Genomic DNA, 14,654 nt, shown 5'->3' with positions numbered 1-14,654 from the left:
TCTATTTTCACCATCTTCACGGCATGCTGGTGTTTATTTGGTAAGTATGTCTTTCATGTATAATGAAAACGTAGGAATGCCGTTTAAATCTAGCAGTAGCAAGAAACTCCGAATTAGGGCTCATGTTTTATCTCACAAGGTTACCGGTATGTCACAGTACATGTTTCACAAAATTTAGTGGAAGCCCGTGTTTTCCATGAACTTGTTTTGTTATTTTTCAGTATATTTGCATGCATATATTTGGCATTTTATTATATAATCGAATAAGATTTCCTTTCCTACCCATCACCTGATTTGAATTTTGCAAATATACATTTTCAAATAATCAATGAAGTACATCAATATAAGGAACCGTTCATAATTAAATTAAACACCCCCCGGGTGGGGGTGTTGATTGTAAGGGTTGGAGGGTGGGGTGGGGTGTCACCCATTTTGTTCAGGGGAGCTAGGGGTCAGCATTTTTGTACACACGCACTATGTTTAGAAATTATGGGAAGGGGAGAGGGCGTCATAGATAATGTACATGACATGCAGGGTGGGCCGTCTCTTATTCTGTACATACTCATACACTTTAGGGTGTGTGTGTGTGTGTGTGTGTGTGTGTGTGTGTGTGTGTGTGTGTGTGTGTAATTCACTTTGTACATAAAAATCAACATCACCCCAAAGCCATACATTATGAACGGTCCCTAAGGGCAGCTATACAAAATCGGATAGGATTAATCAACATTTTATATTGCATCCCATTATTATGAACATTTGTTCGTTTGAATAGATCTATCAGTAAATGATGCATTGAGCACGCCCTGAACCCTGTCAACATATGTATTTTATTGGGGGGAGGGGGTGGTGGAGAATGGCGTAAGGAAATGCAACGAAAATTTTTACTTTAAAATGTCTAGTGAAAGTCTTTGTTAAGGATGAAATTGTATATAATTTATTTGAACTTTTATTTATTTACAAAAAGTGTAACTTCACTAATGATTCTTTGATGGGACAATTAACAAAACTGCACCCACAGACTTTCATTCTTACACTTGTTTGGAAGGGATATGATAATTCATGTCTCTTAAAGGTTAAAATCTTACATACAAAAGAAGTAATTTTAATGTAAGGAACATTTAATTATGAAATAACATTATTTTAATGGAATTTGCAGAAATCTCATCTTCGAAGACTGGGTGGCAGCAATTTTGTGGATCACATAAAAGGAGCAAGGCTAAGGTAACACGTTTTTAACATTTCACTTGTTTCCAGTACATCCACCACAAAGTTTAAGAGAAAGATGATAATGCTCTTTCATTACCACCTGTTTTGAATATTTGTGATAATGTTTGGTCTTTTTTGGTGATAATAGTTGGTCTTTATTTTCATTTATATATTAAGGTTGGTCATTTAAGAGAAAAAATTTACAATGATTTCTCCCGGAGATGTTTAGTTTAATGAGCACTCCCTTGCTTGGCGCCATATTGTTTTTCGCCGTAAACAGCTGGATGCAAGATAGCACGCGAAAGGACAGAAGTCATACATTTATAGATATATAGAGATGTTTATTGCTGGGAAACACCCTCTTCAGGTATTTGGTCAGCTGTAGAATTTGAATATGATGTTTTTTTATTATTGTCAAAGGGTAGGTTTTTCATTATTTGCAATCTAATATGTGTGAAGTGAAACATACTGAGATTTGGAAGAGTCCATTATTTAAAGTACAGGTGTTGTTAGATATCAGCATTTTATGTACATGTTCCCTTGTTAAGATCATCTATCGAGTATATATAGAGAGAAGGTGTATATTTGTAGTGTTTTAAATCAGAGTTATTTTCAGTGTATGACCTACATTTCAATATGTTTTGGCCACCTGTCACCCCTTTGGTCAAATAGAGTAGGACTTCCATTTCTTGGAATTGAGAGTCAGAGATGCACTGTTTCCAAGAATTTGCGTGTGCCAGCGATGTTTGTTTACGAGTACATTTAAGTCTTTTGAGTGTAGATTGGAGTTGTAAGAGATGTTATTCAATGTCTTATTATTCATGGTATGATAGATTATTTCTGGCAATGTAGAGTTTAATCTCATTATTTTATTGTTCATGATTCAGAGAAGCATAGTTATGACGTCGCAGATAATAGCACACATAATTCATTATATGAGAGATTTTCTAAGCGTTCCTATAAGAGATTAAGTGTAAACATTTATGAATTATAAAAAAGTTATTTATCTGAGTTTTATGAGTGTACAAATGACAAAGAGAGAGAGAGAGAGAATAGATAATAGAGAATATATTGCATACTTATGAGAGCTCATTATTGTTTTCAGAACTCCATGATCCATACTTCCTTGTGTTTGGGAACAAATGGTGTTGGGAGACCTCCAACAATAGACTTGTTCTTTGACCTGTGAACCACCACCCATTTCCATTCCTTCGGTTGAAAATATAAATTGTTTACACTTTTCGTCATATTTTGTATTGATGCTGTTCATATGTTCACATGCCAAGTTACAGCAGTGAAATGAACCTTTCAAATGATTGATTAAACAAATACTTGAATCATTTAAGACAATATATCTTCCATATAACTTATTCATGTATTTAAATATAAAATTTCAGAATGTGTCCTATCTCAAGGGAATGAGATGGGAATGCATCCGAAGTAAATTTCAAGAAAGAGTTAGGAACGTTTCTGAAGTATCCACCTGTCCGCCAGGCAGGGAGTGGCAGAAAGAAGAGGAGCTGATAATTGTGTTTTTGGAGTTGTAATTGTGTTGAAAAATCTGAACTGTGGTATTGAAATTAGTGGCGTAAATGTCACTTTGATGCTATATGCAGATGATATTGTGTTATTAGCACAACAGAGATCACCTACAGACTATGTCATGTGTGATGTTTTACATTATGCATTAAACCACGTTTTCTGTGTGCGTGTGTGTTCATAAAGATTTCATGAAAAGTGACTTGTTTTATGTGCTGTCTTCAGGTATAGTTCCTGGTCATCTTGGATCCCTTTCATGGTGAAAGTAATTGCATTGTGTTTATTCAGGTGTCTGTCTAAGAGCTGAAATTCAGACAAAATGTCTTCTCGGGACAATTTTCACCTTTTCAAAGTAACAATACAACAGTAAATAGTTTTTCTTAATTTGGAATACTCTTTTCTTCTTACTGGAATTATACGTCCAACTGACATAAAACTTAAATGAACATTATATTGAATGTGGAATTTTAACCAAGTATTTTATCAGGTAAATATTTTTACTGCAATTTTCTGTTTGAACACTGTTTATTGCAGGTAGCTTTTTGGGTATTTTAGCTGGATGCAGGAGTTTGGTGCTACTTTATTGTAGTTTAAAGATGAAATGCGAGTCTATTTACAGGAAATCGTAATACCTCCCAGACACACCCACGGAACAACCCATTTTCAACGTTAATAATATGTCAGACTTCAACATTGATTCCACGTCGGATATCTACGTCAAAAAAACTTTCATATACAACCTATTTTCAATCTATTTTCAACGTTGAGGATCAACCGATTCTCAACGTTGATAATCGGTCAAACTTCAACGTTGATTCCACGTCGGATATCTACGTCAAAAAAACTTTCATATACAACCTATTTTCAATCTATTTTCAACGTTGAGGATCAACCTATTCTCAACGTTGAAACAACGTTGATGTGCCTGCTGGGATATAGGTACCACACATTGATCAAATGTAATCTTTGTCAAGTACATACAATATACATGATAGATGAGATATATCAATCTTACATGATACAGAAAATAGTTACCAAACAACAACTACTAGCCAGCACTAGATATTCACTATACATATAGAAAGCAAACCATAAGCACATTCATACAAGTTAAAAAGTATACTGTGTATTCACCTTTGTTTTGTTATCATGGGCATATTTATACCTATTTTGATTAATTTTAGGGTTTAATTTACTATGTATGTAACAATTAAAATGTATAATAACTAACCTTTAATCCTGACCAAACTGTGACACAGAACTGTACATGAAACACAAAGACACCCGTGAAGGTCCGGGTTCGAATGTATCTTCAGTAACCCATGCTTGTCGTAAGAGGCCTACGTCAATTTTTATTACAATTTACGTTTTTATTACAATTTACGTCAAGTTTATTACAATTTGCTGCAAGTATTACAATTTGCGTTTTTATTACAATTTACGTCGTAACAGGCCACTAACGGGATCGGGTGGTCAGAATCGCTGACTTGGTTGACACATGTCATTTGTTCCCAATCGCGCAGATCGATGCTCATGATGTTGATCACTGGATTGTTTTGTACAGAATCGATTGTTTACAGACCGCCGCCATATAGCTGAGTGCGGCGTAAAACTAAACTCACTCACTCACTCACTCACTCACTCAGCCACTCACTCACTCACTCACTGAAACACAAAGAGCTGGCTAAAGCGCCGGCTAGTGATCCAGCGAGGTTGAGGTGTCGGGATCGAGCCCATCTGTGACCGGGTGTAAAAACCTTGCAGTCAACTTTGTGTGCAGACTCTGTCTGTGATGTCACAACCCCTAGTGTAAAGTACACAACCCTGTGCACTTAAAAGAACCCACAAACCCGCATATGGTGGCCACATGAATACGTGCAAACACTTACTTGCGGGTACATCAACGTGCTGTGAACTATGTGTCCCAGTCCACCCAGCTGGAAATGGGTCCTTCGTTAGGATGAGAAAGTCACAATAAACTCGGTGAGCCTAGAGGCAGCAAGAGTTGTATACTCCCAAGGGAGTTGATATTGATATTGCGTGGATAGGTGCGCTATATAAATATAATTATCCTATGATATTAATAATATAATAATTCATCCCTGTTACATTCCTACTTTCTTTACTTGATGAAATACTCCACAAACGTAGCCCTACTGAACATGCATGGTGCATGTGAATCGAATCCTTGGACAGTAGTTGTACACAGGTGCCTTAAAAAGTAAAAAATAAAATGTAAATTAATATTCTTCCCGTCTCCAATGTTTTTGCTAGAAATTAATCAAACTCTGTATTTAAATTTATTGCGGCCTTACCGGCATGCTAATATTGGAAATAAACCCCCATTCACAACCCGGGGTACGTGCATTGCTCTGAATAAATGAGTGAGTTTGGCTTAACACGCCTTTCAACAGTATTTATCTTTCAGTTATGTCACGGCTTGTCAGTTCGTTATAGGATGAAACCCACCAACATAAGTTTCTGGCACGCTCAAGGGACGCAACTCTATTGCCACGCCTCAGATGACTGAGCTACCTGTGATCCCGGTTCAATATGACTGTATAGGTAATTGGCAGAAAAACGCGAGATCGCGAGATTTGTCAAGTGTCGCAATCTCGCGTTCTCGTGTTTTTGAAAATCATTGCCTAGAATTGTATGGGCAATTGGCACACAAGCACGAGAACGCGAGATTGCGAGATCGCGACATTTGTCATGGGGATGGCCTAAAAGTCGGGCCAAGAAAAGTCGGGCGGGCCCGGGCCACCGGGTAATACTAAAAATGGATTGCAGAATATTAAAACGAAACCTGCACATTTGGGTCGATACACTTCCCGCCTTCACAAATGCATAGTTTGATTGAAAATGTATAGTTAATAGGGAAAAGACCAACACAACAACAAAGTCTACATACCGAGATTCCCGTAGAAAAGACACCGTCTTGTTGTTATGTGTTTTCCTTGATATGTCTATGAGGGAAGGCTGCTTACTTCTCTTAGCGTGTGACATCCTGGGGTCCTGGGCAGGAAGTGACAGTGTTTTGACTGCTTTTCTTTCCTTAATTAAGATATTAGGGTTCCCTAATTAACCTTTATTGTGCTGAATCAGCACAGGATGTTTATGTTAAAGAGACGTGGATATGGGCGAATGTCAACCGGCAAATATGACATGATTATGTATATTAAAAGAAATATTTGAAATCACAAACTTTTGTAACATGTTATAAAGGATCAAACAAAGTATTCATTCACAAACACAAAAATTCTTATGTGTTTTCATTGTAAACAATACCAGCCCAAATCCGATAGCCAGCGCGTATGCATATGCTTATATTTACTAATACACATGAAACACAAAATAGTATTATATCTACCTAAATACCACTTCATAAAGTAAAGTTAAAGTGAAGCCCCTTTCTCTCTCCATTCCCAACGATTTAGGAAAATAATGTCCTCGGAAAACAAAATCCGCAATCAAAAGTGTTTAGTCTCTGTTCGGCCCGACTTGGCCCGTGATGTCAAAAACAACTTAAACCTCACACGTGTATCTTGAAATGTGTTTATATCCATAGATTAGTAATATATCTACCTAAATATCACTTCACAGAGTCTCAAAGCGTAGTATTTGAAGCAAAAACGTTGCTAAAAGTGAAGCTCTATTTTCTACATATTCTCAACAAACAGTATCACAAGCGTTCGGTACGCCTTGGCCCGGGCTCTCAAAAACAACTTAAACCCCACACATGTATTCTGATTTGTGTTTAAATCCATAGATTAGTATTATATCTACCTAAATATCAATGTGTGATGTAACAAAATGCCACATGTAAAGATAACTGCTCCGTTAAATTGAAGCCCTTTTCTCTCTCCATTCACAATATAGTCTCAATCAAAAGTGTTGAGTTTCTGTTCAGCCCGACTTTGCCCGTGCTGTCAAAAACACCTTAAAACTCACACATGTATCCTGATTTGTGTTTAAATCCATAGATTAGTATTATATCTACCTAAATATCGATATGTGATGTTACAAAATGCCACATGTAAAGATAACTGGTTCGTTAAAGTGAAGCCCTTTTCTCTCTCCATTCACAATATAGTCTCAATCAAAAGTGTTTAGTCTCTGTTCAGCCCGACTTTGCCCGTGCTGTGAAAAACACCTTAAACCTCACACATGTATCTTGAAATGTGTTTATATCCATAGATTAGTATTATATCTACCTAAATATCAATGTGTGATGTTACAAAATGCCACATGTAAAGATAACTACGCCGTTAAAGTGAAGCCCTTGTCTCTTATTTTTCAACATAGTCTCAATCAAAAGTGTTTGGTCTCTGTTTGGCCCGACTTGGCCCGTGCTCTCAAAAACAACTTAAACATCACACATGTATCTTGAAATGTGTTTAAATCCATAGATTAGTATTATGTCTACCTACATATCACTTCACAGAGTCTAGAAGCGTAGTATTTGAAGCAAATACCTTGCTCAAAGTGAAGCCCTATTTTCTATATATTCTCAACAAAGACACAGTATCACAAGTCTTCGGTCCGGCTTGGCCCGGGCGCTCAAACGCACCTTATACCTCAAAGATGTATCCTGATTTGTGTTTAAATCCATAGATTAGTATTATATCTACCTAAATACCTCTTTATTGAGGCTCAAAGCTTTGTACATGTATTTGAATCTAACACGTTGCTTTAAGTGAAGCCCAGTGTTCAATCTGGGTCTGTGCGGGCTAATGAAATTAATACACCTGTTAATTACACCTGTATTCAGCTTGCTTAATTGCCTCTTGTCTAATTGCAATCAGCTAGGTGTTGTGATTCAATTAACATACTCCATTGTTGCCCTTAATTACCGTTCAGGGGCCTTCAGTGTTATTGATTACTCCACCGTTTCTTCATTACGTTTATCACAGATGTATATATAATATATAATAGATATATATAAAATTATTTATGCTTCCACTCGTGTTATATGATGCGTATGGGATGTTCTCCGTACATGTTGAAAGAGGTGGGTTTTTTAGTGGTTCAGAATACAGGATGTTCTCCGTACAGTTTCCACAGTATAAACATCAATTCATACTAGTACAGATATAGATAGCCGGCTGAAGCTATTCATGACATGATTTGAACATATCAGTAATTTAATAAATATCAGAGGGTATCAGCTAAAATGACTTGCCGTATGAGATGTTATGGTTATATAATTTGAACATACGAAAGTATGAAAACACATCCACAGCAATGACACTGTGTTGCCCAGCTCAGGCTCGGGAGAACATTGTTTTCACTGTGAGAGCTTTGCCAAAGGTTACTCTGAGATGCCGTTTCCGGATGTTGTAAACTTCAAGCGTTTCTGATAATCCTGTTTTCCTGATAATCCGGTTTTGACGAGGCTCACTTACAGCGAGTTCGGGATGAAATGGACAACGGTCACGGGGCGAGTGATCGGACGTTTGATACCAGTGACCTAGATAAACCTGTAACATTGGTGGAGGTTGAGTACGCGGTTGCCCGTGCTAAACGTGGTAAGGCTGCCGGTCCAGACTGTATACCTACTGAAGCTCTAAAAAGTAAAACATGTATTGATCTTTTATTTAGACTGTTTACATTTTGTTTTGAAAACAATAAGTGCCCGGATATTTGGCGTACTAGTTTTATAAATCCTATCAAGAAGACCGAGGGTGACCCACGTGATCTATTGGGTTATCGCGGTATTTCACTGCTTTCAGTCCCATGTAAAATATACTCACTATCCTTAATACTAGACTTACAAAGTGGTTAGAATTACATGATATATTGGTTGAGGAACAAAATGGCTTCCGATCCAAGCGTAGTACTCAAGAACATATTTACAGTCTATATTCAGTAATCAATAACAGAAAGCTAACTGGGAAACCTACTTTTGTGTGCTTCATCGATGCAATGAAAGCGTTTGATAAGGTAGATAGAAATTGTCTATGGTTTAAACTGTTAAAACTTGGAATCAAAGGGAAATTCCTTTATCCTGTTCAATCTATGTACAATAACTCTAACGCCCGTGTACGTATAAACAACTGTTTCACTGATTTATTTAATGTAAATTCCGGTGTTAGGCAGGGTTGTGTAATGTCACCGACTTTGTTTTCTATTTACATTAATGACTAAGCAGAAGAAATCAACGCTCTCAATTGTGGTGTAAACATTGACGGAGTTATGTTGAGTACACTACTGTACGCTGATGATATTGCTTTGATAGCAGGAAACGAGTTGTTCCTACAGCGGATGTTAAAATTGCGTTGATAATTGGTGTAAACGTTGGCGTTTAACTATTAATAAGAAGAAAACTAATGTCGTTCATTACCGACCCTGTTGTTTCAATAGATCACAAGTTGTATTCAAAATTGGTGATGTTACTATTGACTATACCATAAATATCTGGGCGTTTGGTTGCAGGAAAACATTGATATGAACTTTACAGCTAAAGAAATCGCTAAATCTGCTAGTCGAGTACTTGGTGTTATCATGTGTAAATTCAGATCTTGTGGTGGTTTGGCTTATAATGTCTTTAATACTTTATACAATAACCTTGTCCAGCCGATCTTATCCTATGGGTCAGCCATATGGGGCACAAAACAATTCAATTGTACAAATGCAGTACAAAAAAGGCCTGTAGATTCTTCCTGGGCGTTGGCAGTAAGACTCCAAATCTAGCGGTCCGGGGAGAGATGGGTTGGACAACTCCATTTTCTAAACAAAAAATTGAAATTGTGCGGTTCTGGAGTAAGCTGTGTTCTACTGAGCAGCCGAGAATACCCAGTGCTGTATGCAGATGGTCTAATACTTTTCCAAAATCCTGGAATAAAATTGTTGTAAATATTCTTAACAAATTGGATCCCCCCGTGGTTGACCTATATAATATGTCTAAAATGGAATTTTATTACGCCTCACTGTGGATACGTTCATTAGATTGTCAGGACTGGAATAAAGAACTTTGGAACGACCGAGGGAAACCTAACGGGAATAAACTCCGTACTTACAGAAAGTTTAAGAAACTATTAACAGCTGAACCATATGTCACTGAACTTCTGCCTAGATCTCATCGCAGTACACTTAGCAAGTTACGATGTGGCACCTTACCCCTTGAAATAGAGGTCGGTAGATTTACACGCCCTAAAACACCTTTAGACGATAGAATTTGTAAATGCTGTGATGGCAATACGATTGAGGACGAAGTTCACTTTTTGGTCAGCTGCCCACTATATTCGGATTTACGATATGATTTGTGGGAAAATGTACTTAATATTAACCCTTTTTTTTCTCTCTTGCCACCTTCCGACCAGGCCAAATATATGCTAGGTAATGTTAAATTAATAAAACCCTTAGCTGCATTAGTTACTAAAATGTTTCATAGACGTAAACGCACTTTGTAGTCATGTAATTAAATATACCACACTCCACTGTTGCTTAGAGAATTGTGAGATTCTATTCTGTTTTAGGTAGAATGTAGTGGCTTGTGTCTCACAGGCCAGATGTTATATTAAGAGTCTTATGGTACAACATGTTAAACACAAATTATAACACTCTTTCTTCTTGGTAACCATTTGTAAACGCAGTTTGTAGTCATGTAATTAAATATATATACCACACTCCAATGTTGCTTACAAAGCTGTGATATTTTATTTACTACTATACTGTTTTAGATATAATATAGTGCCTTGTGTCTCATAGGCCATATGGCCGGATGTTATATTTTATTGAATGTTTTAAAGTTTATGTATGTTTTATATATAACATGTGACACAAAAATATAAATATTTTCTTCTTCTTCTTCTTCTTCTTCTTCTGATAATCCTGTTTTCCTGAACACGCATACAGACAATAGAAGTATTAGAGAGAGAAGTGGGAGAAGTATGTTTTCATTAAATCCACAGTGTCTCGCCTAACTGGCCGAGCTGGGCAGTAGCAGCCTATTTTCAAATCATCTGATCTTTACATGTTGCATTTGATAACATTACAAGGTGATATTTAGGTAGATATAATACCAATCTATGGATTTTAACACATTTCAAGATACATCTGTGAGGTATAAGGTGCGTTTGAGCGCCCGGGCCAAGCTGGACCGAAAGCTTGTGATACTGTGTCTTTGTTGAGAATGTATAGAAAATAGGACTTCACTTTAAGCAACGTGTTTGCTTCAAATACAACGATTTGAGACTCTATAAAGACGTTTTTAGGTAGATATAAAGCTTGTGATATTGTGTCTTTGTTGAGAATGTATACAAAAATAGGGCTTCACTTTGAGCAAGGCGTTTGCTTCAAATACTCCGCTTTGAGACTCTGTGAAGTGAAATGTAGGTAGATATAACACTAATCTATGGATTTAAACACATTTCAAGATACATGTGTGAGGTTTAAGGTGTTTTGACAGAACGGGCCAAGTCGGGCTGAACAGAGACTAAACACTTTTGATTGAGGTTATGTTGAGAATGGAGAGAGGAAAGGGCTTCAATTTAATGAACCAGGTATCTTTACATGTGGCATTTTGTAACATCACACATTGATATTTAGGTAGATATAATACTAATCTATGGATTTAAACACATTTCAAGATACATCTGTGAGGTATAAAGTGCGTTTGAGCGCCTGGGCCAAGCCGGACCGAAAGCTTGTGATATTGTGACTTTGTTGAGAATGTATAGAAAATAGGGCTTCACTTTGAGCAAGGTGTTTGCTTCAAATACTACGCTTTGAGACTCTGTGAAGTGAAATGTAGGTAGATATAATAGTAATCTATGGATTTAAACATATTTCAAGATACATGTGCGAGGTTTAAGGTGTTTTTGACAGCACGGGCCAAGTCGGGCCAAACAGAGACTAAACACTTTTGATTGAGGCTTTGTTGAGAATGGAGCGAGAAAAGGGCTAACTTTAACGAACCAGTTATCTTTACATGTAGCATTTGATAACATAATTTTATAACAAAGTGATATTTAGGTAGATATAATACCAATCTATGGAATTAAACACAAATCAGAATACATGTGTAGGGTATAAGGTTCGTTTGAGCGCCGGGGCCAAGCCGGACCGAAAGCTTTTGATACTGTGTCTTTGTTGAGAATGTATAGAAAATAGGGCTTCACTTTGAGCTAGGTGTTTGCTTCAAATACTACGCTTTGAGACTCTGTGAAGTGAAATGTAGGTAGATATAACACTAATCTATGAATATAAACACATTTCAAGATACATGTGTGAGGTTTAAGGTGTTTTTGAGAGCACGGGCCAAGTCGGGCTGAACAGAGACTAAACACTTTTGATTGAGACTATATTGTGAAGGGAGAGAGAAAAGGGCTTCACTTTAACGGAGCATTTATCTTTACATGTGGCATTTTGTAACATCACACATTGATATTTAGGTAGATATAATACCAATCTATGGATTTAAACACATTTCAAGATACATCTGTGAGGTATAAGGTGCATTTGAGCGCCCGGGCCAAGCCGGACCGAAAGCTTTTGATACTGTGTCTTTGTTGAGAATGTATCACAGCAAAAATAACTGAGTTTCCGTTCTTGCGGAAACCTAATGGATACTGGGTAATGTAGGTTTCCGCTAGGTTTCAGTATCCGGAAACAGTCAATGCGAGTTTCCGCATAGTTTACAAAACTGAAACTAACAAATCTAGGTTTCCGTCAAGTTTCTACAACTGAAACTATCATTATGCGTTTCCATTTAGTTTCAGTTCGCTGAAACATTCATAGCAAAATGACTTAGTTTCCGCTATTGCGGAAACCTATTGGCTACTGGGTAATGTAGGTTTCCGCTAGGTTTCTGTTGGTTTCAGCTTAGATGAAATGGCAAACTTAGTATAGCTTTGTGCTGTTCCATTGGGGGACTATATTTACTTACTGTTACATTTGCAAGATAATTTCTATATATAGAATCCTTCTAGGGTCCATGCAGGAAGCAAAAGTACTGTACGTGCCGTAGTCCCTAGTATATTGATCAACCTTCAGGTGTTGGCAACCTATAGCCCATTTTTATACTCTACCGTTATAGTGTTTATGGTTACATGCCAGTTTTTAGTGTACATTTGTGATAGACTAGTTATTTTACTGTCCTTCAAAGACAGGTAAGAAATAAGTTTGTTTTTATTTCATGTACACATTTACAAATTTAGAGTTACGACTTTCATAGTCACGATATGGCTGCCGATGTGACTTTGTAACTCACTCACTACCATTCTGCATAACTTGTGAATGTACCATTTATTATATTTTACACGAAAAACAACAAACACAGTAACACAGTCACTGTTATGATTCATCTGTTTCATTATTTTGAATAGCTCACATTTCAACAGAACTCAACAATGTATGTGTGTGTGTGTATGGCCACATCAAGAGGGAATCTTCAGCATTGGAGAACACAAATTCTGTATGAATATGCAAATACAAATATGTTAAAACCCTACAACATTTTATGAATATGATGAAATGAGGTCTACTAGTGCAGGCATAACATATTTGCTGTGGTATTTATTAAACAGATTTCAAATTAACATTCAAATGTTTATTGTATGAAAGGTCATGGGCCCATATACATATACATGAAGTGTACATTTGAAGCTGCCTCAATGTATCTTAACATATACACACTAACAATCTCACATAAAAAGACTTGGCAACTTGCTGACAATCATGAAGCTACTGTTGCACTCATACTGAGCAGACAGCAATCCTCTGATCTGGTACATATGAAGCAGAGCCTGAGTTGAGACATTTGTTTTGCCACACAGAGAAAGGGGAAATATAACCAAGTTGATTACAACAAAGCTTGAACCAGTCCACAACCGCAAACAGATGGTGTATGCTCTACTTAAGATCTGTGGGTGAATATGAAGAGTCCTGGTTGATGTCTGGCACGACATCGTTGCCATCCTCATCATCCCACACAGACTCTGCATCATCCTGCAAATACAATACATACAATGCTTAGTAAAACTACAAAAGCAGCCAAAGTAACACATTGATACATATTCAAAAACATGCACAGTGGTACATCTGATCACAGTGAAATTATAAAATTAGAACGACTAATTTGTAGATGTAACCAAAAGATTTTTTTCACAATCACAAAGGAAAGATCTGTAGTATACATGTATATTGTATCTTCCATTGGACATGTCACTTATTTGATTGATTGGTACCAGAAAATACTAGCCAACCCAGTATTCTGAAGCAAATTGTGGTAATATTTATTACTGTTACTGTACTCATATTCAAGGTAACATCTACTACCAAATCGCCAATTGAAATCTAAGCATAGGTAAAACGGTACATACATATTTTAAATAGATACGAATCCTGTTCAAACACCGAATGTAACACCTGATTATATATGTGATCTTATTCAAATTGAAATGACCAACTCAACTGAGAAAAGCATACAAAACCTAACATTTCCCATGAATGAAAGATCGTGGGTATTTCTTAGTTTTATCAACCCTCTAAGGAAACATTCACAGCAATATAATAACATAAAATATTATTTTTTAATGTAACCTTTACTTTAATTTAAAAACTGTAAAATGTGTAACACAACTTATTCACTTTCAGTTACAGTTACAACATATCTGATATACAATAATTAAATGTATTCATTATTGATATATGATGGAAAGCAAAGGGACAGATCAAACTGAAGTCGTTAAGTGAAACCTATGAAGTGAAGTATCTTTGACGACTAACCTGATGAGAAACTGCCGTCCATTCCAGACGGATTCCTTGTTTCCTTGAAACGTCTTTTTCTTGGAACTGAAAAAACATATCAACTTATGATTACACTGGAATCCAAGCACTGTTACATTTGATTGATTTTTTTTTTTACAAAGATAAAGAAATTTATTCTATGTATCTATTTAGTGTTT

The sequence above is a fragment of the Haliotis rubra genome, unplaced genomic scaffold, assembly GCF_003918875.1.
Source record: "Haliotis rubra isolate DU_JTF1 unplaced genomic scaffold, ASM391887v1 Scf45, whole genome shotgun sequence".
Classification (NCBI taxonomy): Eukaryota; Metazoa; Mollusca; class Gastropoda; order Lepetellida; family Haliotidae; genus Haliotis; species Haliotis rubra.
The sequence above is the reverse complement of the archived record's forward strand: the minus strand, read 5'-3'. Positions refer to the sequence as shown.